The sequence below is a fragment of the Protopterus annectens genome, chromosome 1.part1, assembly GCF_019279795.1.
Source record: "Protopterus annectens isolate FY-2018-M chromosome 1.part1, PAN1.0, whole genome shotgun sequence".
Taxonomy (NCBI): domain Eukaryota; kingdom Metazoa; phylum Chordata; order Ceratodontiformes; family Protopteridae; genus Protopterus; species Protopterus annectens.
The window spans coordinates 1,704,237,446-1,704,253,436 of record NC_056726.1 but is presented as its reverse complement, the minus strand read 5'-3'; positions in this window follow the sequence as shown (position 1 = coordinate 1,704,253,436).

The following is a 15,991-nucleotide window of genomic DNA, read 5'->3' as shown; positions in this document are numbered from 1 at the left end:
GTGTGTGTGTGTGTGTGTGTGTGTGTGTGTGTGTGTGTGTGTGTGTGTGTGTGTGTATCAGAAAACATTATACTACAGGGTAGTAATTTACATATGTTGTCTTCCCCTCACAGGTGAACATGGGGGTTGGTGTCTCTCACAACCTGATGTCAGTGTCTTAGTGGACTCTGATGATGATGGTTGTCATAGTGAGGCACAGGTGGGGTTGTCGGGGGTTGAATCTGTGCCATTGTTTAGTATCCCACCTTCACCCACAATGTCCCCACACACAGTCAGTATGCACACACATACCCAGTCCCCAGCAGCCACAGATAATTGACAGTCTGAGGATGGTGGCATGGAACAGGCTAGTGTGGTGACTATGGCAAGTGTGAGTGTAGACCCTAGCCATAGCTAGAGACCAGGTGAGGTCACACACAGGCAGTTGGACAGGGGTGCTCAATGAGAGATTGCTGCCCAAAAAGCCCCTGTAGCAAGTGTCACAACAGGTGTCACCAGATGCATGCTATGGTCCATCATAGAGACACAGGCGCATACTGAGTGTAACAGCAGACAGATGCTCAGGGTCATGAATGCAGCCCTTCCTGCCATGCATGACGACCTCCACGGCATTTGTAATGCCATACATAATTTTGCCAATGTCATGGATAGATGGTGGGTTGAGACATTGTTACTGCTCGACCATGTAATGACTGTGCTTGATCATGTGGTGGGACTAGGGCATCGGCCATGTGGACATAGGTCAGCAACAAGATCAGCTGAGAGCCCATGTGGCCATGCACATTCACAGTCCCAAAGTGGCAGTACCACCAGCACTACCAAAGTGAGGGTGTTGTCCACACCATGTTGGAGCAGGTCATGGCAACGTGGTCCTGGCCAGTCCTGTCAGGGACGTGGATCCAGCAGACAGCAGTCACCATCGGGGAGTAGTACTGCATCTGGCCTTGGGCCTGTTAGTGCCAGTGAGACTCCTGGCAGAGCCAGTTGCAGTGTCCCTGGTGGGAGATGGTGAATTGTACATCATGCCATGCATGGTCCATGGCTGTCCAACATAGACTTGTGTAGGGCAAGCACATGGCTTGATTGTGTGTATACAAACACACCCACATCTATATCACAGGCGGGTCAAGACCAGACACACACAGCTCTTCTGCATAGCCCAGTTGGTCAGATTTGACCAACGAGGGGGTGACCATAGATGTGGAGCATCGATTTCCCATGTTGGTAATGACCAGGTCTAGGATACTGGAGCCCCTGGTGGGACTATGGATTAGTTGATCCAGGGCATTGGAATTTATGAATTCCAAGAACCGTTGGGCAAAGGTGTTGGTGCATGAGTAGTTTTCCCAGTTAATGGCAGGGTAGTTGAAATCACCCAGTATTAGGGTGTTTGGTTGTGTCTTAATATTTTCCAGTATGTTTAGAAAGGTGTAGTGAGAATCTTGGGGCATGGTGGGAGATCTTTAACAAGCTACAATTTGGATTGAAGTCTTACCTATTGTTAGTTTCACCTGGAGAATTTCAGACACATTGTGTTGGGCAACTAGCCTGGTGTTGTGAATATCCTTGGTGAATATGGATACTCCTCCACCGTTAGTGTTTCAGTCCTGGTTTGGTGGCCGAAAAGTGTGGTAAGAGTAGTAGCCTGGTATTGCAGGGGTACTCTTTGGAGCCTTGAACCAGGTCTCAGTTACTGCACAGATATCAATGTTCTCCATTTTAGGAGTGCCTCGAGAGAGTGCATTTTGAGGTTTAGACTTCTAGCATTGAGTAGCATTACCTTCAGATTTTGCATGCTTGTACCTATTACGGTGGTGGCTTTGTCCTTTAAATTCTGCCTAAAAAAGGCGCTATAGGGGTGGCAAGAGCCTTAGCCAGTAACCTGAATCCCAGGAACAACAGGTGCAGACCATCTCTGGCAAAGCATCGTTGTCTGTCGATCATGTCGTCCCAGGCAGACAGATACTGGATCCCCTTTGAATGACAACAGAAGCTTAGCCAATTGTTTAAGTCAATCATTTTGTCCCTATAGGCTGTGGTATAATTCTGTGTGAAAGCAGGATGCCACTCAGGGCTAGGGTCATACCTGCCTGGGCCACATGATCTGAGAACTCTTCCATGTCTCTTTTCATGTAGTCCAGGGAGGTGCGTCTCAAGTCATTCACTCCAACATGGACGATGACAGAGTCATATTTGCACTTGTTGTGGAGTGACTTGAGTGCATGTGTTATGTGGTGGATCCTGGCACCTGACAGGCAGCTAACTGTAATTTTCTCCTTGTTAAGCCTGATGAGTGGGACATCAGTGTGCCTGACTATGGATTCACCTATGGCTAAAGTGTTGGGTATGTTGTCTTGCCTTATGAGGCTGTTGTTGGGTGGCACACTGGTGTTGTGAGCTATGTGACACTTTGGTTGTGATTGGTGTTCATTTGTGTTTCAGCTTCGGAGGTCCTTGTTGCTTGGGCAGGTTACTGTTAAAGGCCTTCACATTTGTGGGTTTAGTATTGCTATGTGTGGGTGTTGGTGGTGTGGATTTAGAAGGGCTATGTGTTGCTTGAGGTGTAGTGTGGGAGTTAACCTTCTCCTCTTGACTGTCTAGCACAATCTTGGGTGGAGAGAGCTTTGCTTCAAGTTTGGCTATGTAAGTGCATCTCTCGCAGGTTGTATTGTTGGGTGGTAGGAGGAGAGGGTTGTCTGTGTACATGAGACAATTGCTGCATTGCCCCAGTATGCCCAGATTCCCCAGGGGGACAGGAGAAATCCTTGGACATGCCTGGTTTGGTGCTTTTTTCTTTGTAAAGTACAAGAGCTGTTTTCCCTAACCTTAGTAAGGTACTTTGCAATTATAGGCTGTTTAGTGCCTATGATTAATTTCTTCTTATTGACAAGGAGAGTTGAGTGTTTGTATCAGTTTAAGACTTCCTAGTGCTTTCCAGCAGGTTTAAAGCAAATGCTAGTCACAGGGATGCATAAAGGTAAGATGAAAAAAATGGTTTATCCTAAACACTGGAGTGTGCACTAGAGGAGTTAGATGTGAAAGTAGGTAACTTAAGTTTTACCTGTCTAAAAAGTTAAGTTTTAGAGGGGAGTCACTATTTTTAAAACAGCAAGATAGATTGAAAGGGGGTGGTCTCTTTTTCTATTCTGGTACTATGGAATACAGTCATATGACCAATCAATTTAAATAGTTGAAGGGGAGTGATTTCACAAAATGATAATTTTATGCTTACTCACACAAGCCAGTAAAAACCGAGAGGAAATGAGATATATGGTCAAATTAACATAAGGGGAAGGCAACTAGAAAGACAGTGGTGTTTAACAACACTACAGTAACCAGGTGGGAGGGTGGGGAAAAATTCTGCCTGACTCACAAGAGACAGAGCTGTGGTCTCTTTTCAAGTTTTAATATGCAGTTAAAAGCAGAATACAAGTAAAACACAAGGTTAATAAAACAAATCACAGTATTCAAAATAGAAAATGTCAATAAAGTAATACAACAAATAACAAGCAAACTATCTTTTCCCTCACAGCAAAGTGTAGCAGAGTCTGGGTGAGACTTTCTAGTAAAGCTCTGAAATGTTTTATTTTACCCCTTAAATATAAGGTTTAGTTCCTAGCTCCACCCCCTCAGATCACAAATGATTAACCTTAACTGACCTGTTCTATTGACCTGTACTAATTTCTGTCTGACTCACAAGAGACAGAGCTGTGGTCTCTTTTCAAGTTTTAATACACAGTTAAAAGCAGAATACAAGTAAAACACAAGGTAAATAAAACAATTCACAGTATTCAAAATAGAAAAAGGCAATAAAGTAATACAACAAATAAAAAGCAAACTAAACTTTCCCTCACAGCAAAGTGTAGCAGAGTCTGGGTGAGCCTTTCTAGTAAAGCCTGTTGCCCATATATATGTCTGTGTATCACATGCACTGGATGCAGATATATCACATATGGGACACCTACAGCTAGCTGGGGGTAATCCTGCCTGATGGGTGTCTGTAGCAGTTAAGGTGTACATAGCTGTCTGTATGCAAAGACATATATGCACAATACAGTTATATAGTCCGATGTGGGTTCCGACATGGGCAGTAATTCTCTAAGTGTAGGAGCATGCCCAGTATGACCTTCTATAGTAAGCATAGGACTCCATTCCAGTGATAGTTGAACTCCGGTCTGGGCTTTTGTGTGCTACAGCCATACCTCTCAAGAGTAAACAGGAAGTTGCTAGAGTTACAGGGTTTGTTTTAGCAGACATTTTCTGATATATCTGAAGTCTGACTCTGAAATGTATTGTGTCATTACTTAGTGACAGAAATCCTAAGATCATCACAGTGCTTTACCAGAGAAACACAAGATGTATGATGCACAGACCAATATTATGAGCCAAACTATAGATATTATTGCCCAATCTGGCCATTTGAGAGGTGTGGCTACAGCCAATTAACTGATGCAGCTGTCTAAATAGTCCAGCACCTGGCTGGGGATCTCCTATTTGTATGGTATTCTTATTAACTGAAAAGTCATATCCTGGTGTGTGCCCATACCTCTCAAAAGTACAGTTTTTTGCAGATTGTCCAGATGTTTGTCTAGAAGTTTTGTCCAGTCTATATAAACTTGTATTTTTATGTCAAGTTAGTTCAAATAATTAAAGACTGAAGTTAGAAAATAATGACAGACATTAGTGTTTCAGACTTCATAACCTTCAGACGCATGCTGCTAATGCAAAATCCATTATTCTACTAACTTTCTCAATTTGTAAGAGCAATATTTAAAACAAATGCCTATCATTGGGCCTTTGTCCCACTTTTATTTATGATCTTGTCCACATGTCTTGCTGTAAGAGGTTGAAAGGTATGGGTGTGTCTACTGAGTGCATTCTACTGAGCAGAAATGTCCATTATATGTGTGTATATTCCACATAGCACTGTCATTTCCAGGTATGTCAGTGGCATACAGTTGTGTATAGATTGATAGGTTGATATGACGTTAGTAGGCTATTGTCCCTGAAGCCCTTATAACCCATGCAGATGAGAGTGTAGCCCATGTTAAGACATATCAGTACCCAGATTCACTGTCCAGCAGGGACACAGGTGGATTCAGAGGACTGTATTTTCGGTTTCCCATGCACTTATACAGGGACCATGTCACTAGGAGTATTGGGGCACTTGGCTTGATGTGGACAGGGAGTGCATTCTATAGATGGGGAAGTATGTGGGACATGTATCTGTCACACCAACAAGCAATACTGATATCACAGACCAGATTGATGCTGCACTTAGAGGTTGATCAGGTGGGCCTTGACTTCCAGATGTGCAACAGTCCCATCAAGGCAGGGTTTGGATTGCTTTGTATGCCAGACAGGGGTCACCTCTGCGTAGTCTGTATGGATTGGAGTAGAAGGACAGTGCTGTTAGCCTATCTGTATAGGTTAAGTGTTTGTGATCCTGCATTCTCCTGGTGGGGAAACTCTGTGCTCTCTCCAGCTGCTGCATGTGCTTTGTGAGTTACATGCTGAAGAGGGCATTGAGCAAAATAATTGGCCTCATAAGGTCAGCATACATGGCTCTCATGACCTCTTGGTCCCTGGATGGGATACCCTTACATTTCAGTTGTCCCATCTATGAAGCGTTCTGTACAGTGGGAGCAACATGGTGCTCAGACATCAGTTTGTTATCAACCTGGGTGGCCAACTGCCTCACTACTGATTGTGTATGTAGAACATTGTTGTTAATGTGATACTATATGGGGACATCATTCTCCCTGAAGGGGATGATGATGCCTCTGCAGACATTTAGCTTGAGGCCATGTTTCTGGCAACAAGCATTTGTTTTGGTGAGACCCTCTTGTAGGACATCCACATCACTTTGGCTATTGTTGGCTGTTCCCAGCTTGCAGTCATCTGCCAACTTGGTCAGCCATGGGCCAGTGTTTTTAGCCTGCACCTCAGGGAAGTATATCCTGTATCCCAGAGGCCCCCAGACTGATCCCTGAGATATGCCACTCATTACGGGTGCTTGACCTGGCTACCTCTATTATGATTATGTGGGTTCTATCAATGAACCAGTTTGATACCCATCCGGTAACATATGGATTGCTGCCTAATTGACAGAGTTCATGTACTACAGCAAGTGGGGAATGGTGTGTAAGGCTTTGGCCAGGTCACAGTGGCCAGAGTGTACTAATTTCCCTCATCCATGTCTTTGTTGGCTGCCTCAGGGAAGTTATCCAGAGTTCACTGATATACCTCCCCTGGGGATGGCAGACTGTGTAGGGTAATGTATTTGGATTTTGCCAATGTCCCTGTTAATGTGATCCATGATAATCCATTGCATGGCCTTGCGGATCAGGCTAGTTAGGCTGATGGGTCTTTCATTTCCTGGATTGTGGATTGGCTATAGCTACAGCATTTATGATTGTGGTGTGCTTGACCACCTGTTCTGCACAGATCTGGGAACTTCCTTTGGGAATGCAGATATATGTGAGGAAAGCCTTATGATTGTCTGTCTTATATGAGGGCAATTTGGACTTGGAGTTGCCTTAGTGGATTTCACTGGTGCTCTTATTGTTTGTTCAGGCTAAGGGGTGATTACTTCCAATTATGCATATGCTCCTTCTCAGTCTTGGACAGCAATTTTATCCTTTTGGTATATAGTTACTTTATTGCAGATATTTGTGGACAGGTTTGCTCTCTATTGCAGATGGTGATGTTGTGCTGTCAGGTATTCCTGATTTCATGCATCTCTATCTATATGCTGGCATACTAGTTTTGTGTACATTCGGAAGTTGGTACCTGTGCCTCTAGGGGGATAGGTGGCTGTTCAGCTGTTTATACCATCCCTCTGGTGGTTATGTTCAGCTTGTGGGACATTTTCCTTTTACCAAGGCTAGAGGTGGGTCATGAGAGATGGTGATATGACATGTGACTGCTTTTCTGCCGGATCTTGCCATGGAGGATGATACTGTAGGGGTGCTGCAGTATTTAATCATGTTGGTTGTTGCTAAGTCCAACATAGGTATCGCATCTTGTGGGGGTATCAAGTAGCTGTCCTAAGGATGTAGCATTGATAAGATGGGGGCATCTCTGCGTATTTCTGTTGTGGCATGGTTGGATTCCCACTCAATGTTTGGGTAATATATGTCAGCCAGGATAAGGGTGATTGGTGGAATCTTGATAGGTTTGTAGAGGGCCAGATATGTGGGGTGGGTGTCCTGAATCAGATATGTTGGCCTGTATCTACATATAATTTGCAAAGGGGTCTTGTCAACACTTGACTGAACTTGGAGTGTTTTGTGTGTGTTAGACTGTGTGACCAGCCTAGAGATGTGTGTCTGTGTAATATATATTTATACTCCCCCTCCTTTGGTTTTGCTGCCCACATTTTGGGGTCTGGCTGTGGGATAGGCCAGGTTTCTGTGAATTGCCAAATGTCACCATCTTCCAGGGTTACGACTGCTTGGACTTAGTGCTTTTTAGGTTCATGGGTTCATAGGTAGGTACTAGGCCATCGGCCCCAGGGCCTATACAAGCCTAGCCATAATGATTCCCTGGGTATTGCTTCCCACAAATATTTACTTTCCTGGACCCCTGTCTAGCAGGCGACTGAGGTGATCCCAAGGGTGAATTTTTTATCTCCCATCCAATCATCAAGATTCCACTTGAAGAGGGCCATTGAGGCGCTCTGCCTGGCATGTATGGGCAGCCTATTACAGAGTACAGAGAGTCTCTGGGTCAGGAACCCATCCCTCCAGCATGTTCTATTCATCATGATGACAAGGTTAAGATCCCTGGAGCATGCAGCTTGGAGGGATTGGGATTTCTTTAAGTGTAGCATGTCCAACAACTCTGGGTTTGACATGGCCTTGCATGTTAGGCAGAGATCGCCTCTGAGTAGGCGGTATGTGATAGAGTATAGTTGGAGTTTCTTTAGATGGTCAGCATAAGGCATCTGCTTTAGGCCTGTGAATCTTTTTGTGAGCTATTTCTGCATTTTTTCTAGTTGTTGCAGATGTCTTGTGAGGTACATAACAAATTGGGCATTGTATTCTATAATGGGTCTAATAAGGGATGAGTACAGAAGGACAATGGCCTCCTTTTTTCTGGATGTAAAGCCCTTAGTGATGAGGTATGCCACGTGGAAGGATTTTCTAACTGTTGTGGCTATGTGGTTATCAAAGGTGAGACCACTGTCCACCTGTGTCCCTAGGTCTCTTATCACACTTTCAGTGTTTAGTGTACTGCCACCTATGTGGTAGTTTACAGGTACATGTTTTTTCCCAAAGGGGACAACTATACATTTTTTGGCATTTAGCTTGAGCCCATGGCTCTGGCACCTGGCATCTGTTTCGGTAAGGCCCTTTTGTAGTATATCCACATCATTTGGGGATTCAATAATGGCTCCCAGCTTGCAGTCATCTGTGAACTTTGTAAGCCAGAGTCCTTTAGTGTTGGCCTGTACTTCAGAGACGTAGATGCCAAACAAGAGTGGTCCTAAGACAGAACCCTGTGGTACACAACGTGTCACTTGTCTGGAGCTGGATTTGGATTTGGCTACTTTTACAGTGTGTGTTCTGTAAGGAAGCCAGTTTGCAACCCATTGAGTGATGTAGGGATTAATGCCCAGCTTAGTAAGTTTATCTATGATTCCAGAGTGGGGGATAGTGTTGAAAGCTTTGGTGAGATCCAAGTAGGCTGTGTGAACCACCTTACCCTCGTCCATGACTCTAGAGACTGATTTGAAGACGTCGATCAGGTTCTGGAGGCAAGCTCGGCCCTTCCCAAACCCAAACTGGGTGGGGTCCAGTGTTTGAAGGTTGCCAATGTTTTTCTTTATAAGTTCCATGATAATACATTCCATGGCCTTGCAGATCAGGCTCGTCAGACTGATGGGACTGTAGTTCCCGGGATCCAAAGTGGATCCCCCCTTCTGGAGTGGGATGACTGTAGCTGTGCACAACTCTGTGGGTACGAAGCCTGAGGTGAGGCTATGATTAAACGTGACACATAGGTGAGGTGCCAGTTAATTTTTTAGTTCATGCAGTACACAGCCTGGGATGTCGTCTGGTCCCATGGATGCTGTATTCTTGGCTTTGGAGATTGCGGTTTTTACCTGAGTGGCTATGATTATCAGAATTTGGCATTCTTTCAGCATTCATATGGGCCCTTTAGGGGGTGAGAAGGGGGTGAAGTTGGCACTGAATCTATCTGCCAGGATATTGGCAATATCCTTGGGATCAGTATAGCTAATGCCATTCTGCTGTAGCTCCGAGCTGTTTAGACTACTAACATTTAGTGGCATGGCCTTTAGTTTGCATTTTGTTGAGTGTTTTATGTTGGTAGTATGGGCCCCATGACTTTCCCTACAAAGGTACTATGGGGGAGGCAAGGCCCTTTGCCAGAGGCCTGAAGGCCAAGTGAGACAGATGCAGGCCATATCTAGCAAGGCATTGTGCTCTGTCGATCATATGTTCCCAGGCTACCAGGCAGTGGATCCACCTGGGATGACACCACTAAGTGAGCCAAGTGTTACTGACAATCAATTTCTGTTTGTATTGAGCCATCATTCTGGGTAATGGCAGACTGCTGCTTAAGGCTAGGGATATACCTGCATGGGACACATATTCAGCAAGCTAAATCATGTCTGTCTTCCTATAGTCCATGGAGGTACATCTGACATCGTTCACATCGCCATGGACCAGGCTGGAGTGATACCTGTAGGTGACTTGAGTGCATATGTGATAATGTGTACAACTTCTACCAGATTATGGCACCTGACAAATAAGTTACCATGACTTTCCCCTTATCCTGCCTGGTGAGAGGCACATCTGTGTGTCTCTCAGTGGAGTCTTCTATGAGTAATATGTTGGGTATATGGTAAGGCCTTTGTGTTTGCAAGACCCTGGTATGTGGACTGTGCATCACCTGTTGTGTGTAGGTTTGTGGACTTCTCATGTGTTTTTGCCTCTGAGATGTCCTTTGGGTTTTTGTTTTGTTGTGGACCTCCACTTACATGGATGTATGCTGTGTAATTGCAAGTGATGTTTACTGACTCCATACACTGCATGGCACCTATGTTACTGCAAAATCTGTTCTGGTATGCACATTCTCCATTTGTCTGGCCAGTGGTTCCCCTTCCCCTTATGCATGTCTCTTTGTTGTTCTGTAGTCCAATCACAGGCTTTGTCCACAATGCTTGCTGTTATGTATTTGTAATTCTCATGTGAGGAGGGAAAATGCCATAACATCACACACAAGGTTATGGACTTCACACCTCTGAGTGCACTTATTTAGCAGGTTGTCCATCATTGCACCACTACATTTGCTGTGGTCCTCAGATAGTTTGTGTTACTATATGTTATTATGAGGCTACATGTTGGCCTAGCTGTCAAACCATCACAGACTGACATCTGGACAGGTCCATATATGACAGTCAGACAAAGGCCCACACATGGGGATAGGGTGTTAATACTGTTCTGCCAAACATAGACAGCTGGGAGACCAGTTTGGTATTTGCTTGTTTTCTCTGATGGGTATAACATCTGCTTTTCCACTGACTGCCATTGATGTTTTGACATAACCCTTTTTTGTTTTGCAAATAGTTGGCAGGTGATTGCAATGTTAGGACAACCAGAACAGATATATAAGGCATACTTGTGCTCCTTCTGTGACAACCTGTCATTCTAGGGGTATGGATGTTGGCCAGTGACATGTTGTCAGTGCTGACACAGTAAGGTGGCAGCCTTCTATAACCTGGCAGTACACTGACCTTTAGGTACCTGCTGTCCTACTAGGCACCATACCTCCCAACTTTTTAGAGCTAGACATCTGGACAAAGCCATAAGTAATTTGTGGACAAAGGCCTACATTCAGGGACCATTGTTAACTATTGGCCTTACAAACCTAGAAAGGTGATACAATAACAGGTTTTGCATTAGCATGCATTTTCCTAAAGGGTATGAAGTCTGAAACTACAATTTGTTTAGTCTTGTGATTTGCCAATGATTTGCCAGAAAACCACAATTTCATAATAAAGAGACCATAAATATGATGCAAACCTCTGGTCATCCTGCAAAAAGTCTGTACAGTTGAGAGGTATGCTAGGCACTGTGTAGGTTACTCTGAGCTGTGTACTGTCCATATGTGTGCCCCCCTGTCCCCGACTTGTCCAGATTTCCTGCAGTAACAGATATTGATGTCTGGACAGTGTGTACAACTTCTACCATAAGTGTAGTTGATATGCAAAATAATTGGCACTGCAGTTCTTGGAACATGGACCCTGTCAACCACAGTACTGTATGTAGGTCACTAAGACACAACAGCCAGGAGGAAGTGCAGGTCACATACTGACAGTATTAACTGTACATATACATAGCTCATTGACCCCTGCATATTGTGGACATGCAACAAGTTATCAAGTTGATTGGGACAGCCCTGGGAATGTGTGCTCTGGTGCTAATACCCTACAAACATTAATGTTACTGCATTTGTATGGGAACATGGGTGTGTGGGAGCTCACCTGTCAACTGTGCACTTTTGCAGAGACTGTGCTGATGTTGGCTTTACATTTCGGTTCCATTTAGCATAGTAGTGTGCCTGTCTTGGAGTATACAGGCATATCACTAAAGACCACAGGTTAGATTGTAATGGCAGACATTTGGGTTACAGTCTTCTTACCCTTCAGATTCTTAATGCAACTGCAAGACCTGCTGTGATATCACTGTGTAAGTCTGTATGGGAATATTTCATCATTGTCCCATTTGTGGGACTTTAACAGACATTTCTTTATGGTGTTCCATGGCTGACTTGCTGGGTGAGGCTGAGGGGTGAGTATGGGACCCCCACATTCACATCCATGCATGTGACCTATGACCCCTCCCAGTTAGTTAGCCCCAGTGAGCAGTGAGATTTGTCACCTAGGGGACTACTGCATACTCTGGAGAAGCCAGTATTAGGCAGACATTTTCTTTTGTCCCACATAGCTCTCGATTGTCTGCTGCTATCCTGGTAGGCCACCTCATTCCCTTGCATGCATGCAGCGATACCATAGATATGCTACCACAACATACTACTCCATTAATTTATTGTTAAGAAGGCTGACTTACTTTGGACCTGCAGCAGTTGTGAGGACAGTGCATGAGGGCTGGCTCTGTCTGATGTATGCAGTACACAGCCTATACATGGTAAGGTACAGGTAGTGTGATGTGTGTGGCATCCATTTTACTGTGTGTGCGAGTCAGAGAGAGGTGGCAGTCCCTGGGTTCCTACAGTGTCAGTGTATTTGCTATGTGTTGCTTCTTTGCCAAGGCTAGGGCATACTGGGCACATCTCCTTCTGTCTACAGGAGCATGCTCAGGGGGTTCATCCTCCAAGTCCCCCTGTGCCTGTGGGGACCTTGGCAATGGTGGGGGGGATGTGTGGCCCTTCCCTGTGATGTTCCTGCTGCAGCTGTTTCCACAGGATCATATTGTGTAGCATGGCACATGCTATGAACATGTGTGCACATGTGGCTGCAGAGTACTGCAGGGCTCCACCAAATATGTCAAGGGAGTGGATCCGTGACATGAGCATCCCAAACACATACGCTACAATGTTCCTGGTTTGTGAGTGTGCCTCAATATGGCATTCTTCAGTGGGTGTGTGTGCATTTCTGATGGGTGTTATCATCCATGGCTCCAGTGCATAGCCAGCATCTCCCACCAGATGGCCATATGGGATGTCCCCCCTGGCAAATGCCTAGTACAGCTGTGAGGCATGCCAGATGTGAGAGTCTTGATAACTACCAGGGGTGCCAGCACACACATTCATGATAATACCTTGGGCATTGCACACGACCTGGCAGCTGATGGAGTGATAGCCCTTGCAGTTGACATAGAATTTACCCTCTTTACCGGGTGGTGCCTTGATGTGGATGTGTATGCAGTCTATGGCACCCAGTACCTCTGGATAGTCTGCTACATGGAAGAAGAGATGCATATTTCTGGTCCTCTTCTCTGGGATGCTGGGGAAATATATGTGCTCACCAGCATGTGATATCATGGCATCAAGGAATTAGTGGATTACCCTGGATCCAGATGCCTATGAGACCCCCTTGATGTCCCCAGTAGGTCTTTGGAAAGTATCTGTAGCTAGTATTCCTAAGGCTACATATACCTTGTTTTCCACTGGGATGGATTCCCTTCTGTTGGCTCTGGGTCTGAGGTGAGACTGACACAGCTCAGTGAGTTGCTGAAGTATATTGCTGTCCACCCTGTAGCACTCTAGTATCACCAGATCATGTAGCCCCTGGTAGGTTACCCTGAGTCTGAACACTCTTCTCCTCCTTGGTCTGGGACGGTTGTCAGCATTATCCTCCTCACTACCCTCAGCCTCTAGCACATACTGATATAGCAAAGCGACAGCAGCCCCTAACATTTTGTCAGTTAGAGTTCCCAACTGTGTACACCAATGGTGCAGGGTTTGTGGGAAAAAACAGACTGAACAGTATTTGCATAGTTTATACTGGTGTGCTGCAGATGCTGCCTATGTGATTGGCTGACTATGATGCATTCCACCTGCCAGCTATATTATCTGTACTTGAGTGCCTTTATTCTGCTATTTCCTGATTTTTATTCTTCCTATTTCCACCCCTTCTTAGCCCCATGGTGCGCTGTGTTAACCTGCTGCTCAAATGTAAACACATCTATTTCCTTTTTTTTTTTTTGCTCTGTTTAAGCCCTGCGGCATGCCAAGCAAACTGTTTTAGCAAGTGTAAACATAGCTGAGCAGAAAAGGCCTTCCCTTGGATACAAACATGCTCCTCATTTATTGAAAGAGCTAAGCACAGCTAAGCAGCCTCAGACAACCCCCCTTGCTTAGCTGTGCTTAGCTGAGTGCAAATAGGAGCCACAGAGCTCAACTGTGCTTACACCAAGCATGACATACCTTCTTTTCATGTTAGCTGCTTCTCCTGCTTACATCATTGGATTATAGCTCCTATGTGGTTAGGTGCAACCAGACATGGCCTCCCAATTTGCTATTTAATAAATTTAGCTCATTTGCATACCCCACTGCCTTAGACCCTAGTTACCCCACTACTCTAAAGCCTATGTCCTTAGTTGCCGCTGTTAATTGTTACTGTTTTAGTTCTGCATGCTACCCACTATAATGGCAAAATTCATCTTTCACATTAAATTGTCTTTTTACATTTTTGTTAATTTTCTGAACGATCTTGTTTGCACGCCGTTGCGCTCTGCTTAAACGTCCAAATTCAGCCTAAAAATAACTTTGATTTTTATAATTTTGAAACAGTTTTGCATGCCAATGGTCATATTTTTGTCCATTGGCATGCCTAATACTCATAATACATGCTTTACTTTGAGCTGTCATGCCCTCATTTTGATTTTTGCAGAAATGTACACAGTTAGTAACCGAATAAATTTCTGCAAAGGACATGGCTCTCACACGGATGCCTGTCTGCTTGCTGAATCACTAATTCACCTCATTTGCATGGTTTTAACCAGTAAATGAGGTGATTAGCATTATTCTGTGGTGTCCATGTCAGAATAATGCTGGGAGACTCGTGCATGCCTCCGCCTTGTTTACTGGATAGCTCGGCAGCCATATTCCGTGCCATACCTGATACACTATTCAGATATGGAGAATCTCTCCTTGTAAGCTTTGTTGAATCCCAGCCAAAGTTTTTATACCATTGTATATTTAATATTGTGAACAATGTAAATATATTCATGTGGAAAAGTTTGTGATTAGAATGTCACAATACTATAACTTATTGTAAAATAAATTTTGATTGTAATTACTTAGGAGTGGTTTATCTGGCTAGTTGTTCACCTTATCCTGGGTTTCTTGTGGGTAAAATCATAAATAAATTAAACAAAATAATCTACCAGCAAATTTATGCTGCCAAGAAAAATGATTGGCATGACATTAAGTAGCTGGTAAAAACTTTAGTAAGGTTAGATTTTTTTTGTATTAGAACAAGTTTGTCTTTTTGATAATAATAGAGATGAGAAAAATAAATTAAGGAACTAAGAACCGCATTGGCAAGTTTTGTTAGAAGCAGATAAAGTTCCCAGGCTAAGTGATTTTATTTCTATCTCAAATGTTTTAATTGACAAAATAAATAGAATGAAATGATGTGTGATTGGAAGGGAATGTCATATGATCATTATATGTTTTAATTGACAAAATAAATAGAATGAAGTGATGTGTAATTGGAAGGGAATGTCATATGATCATTGTTTTTTTCTTTATTTAAATGAATGTTATTTGTACTTGTTTATACTCTTATGGAGTCTTTGTCATTGATAGTAAAATCACTTAATATAAATTAAATTATTGATGACAAAATCAAGATTTTTTTTCTTGGTTTATTCAATGGTCTTGGTGGATCTGTTAGAGTATTTTCTTCTGGTTCTCATGGTATATTGTATATGTTATACATATTTTATTTAAAGGTTGTTTAATATTTACAACCTTGTTGCTAACTCAATGTTTCTTAATCTATCAATAGCAGCCTTGTATGTTTCATGAAACTTGTAATTGAAGCCATGTTCTGATTGTTTATTGAACCCTCTAAGGGTGAATGTGAAAATGGTCCACATAAATGAGTGGGGTCTATATCAAAACGACGAATGTTCACAACAGCGAATACAAGAACACCGACACATAAACGTGGAAGTTCTACAACAGTGAAAGACGTGAACAGTGAAAATCAAAGCGCCAAATTTATTTCCGAGAACAACAGTGCCATACAGGTAAGGAAAACCTACGTAAACAAACTTCATTAAACACACTTTTGCTCCTGCACCCCCCCCCATGTGGGGGGCTGTGCACCCCACACCCCCTTACTTAAATATACCAACTCCGAGATCGCATTACAGTGCAGAAAAGGATATATTTCCTCTTCCCCATGATCACCCTGCTGGCCATGGAAATATGTTCGGCGTTCCGATTTTTGCTGTTTACGTCTTTTGCTCTTGAAGTACTTCAGCCT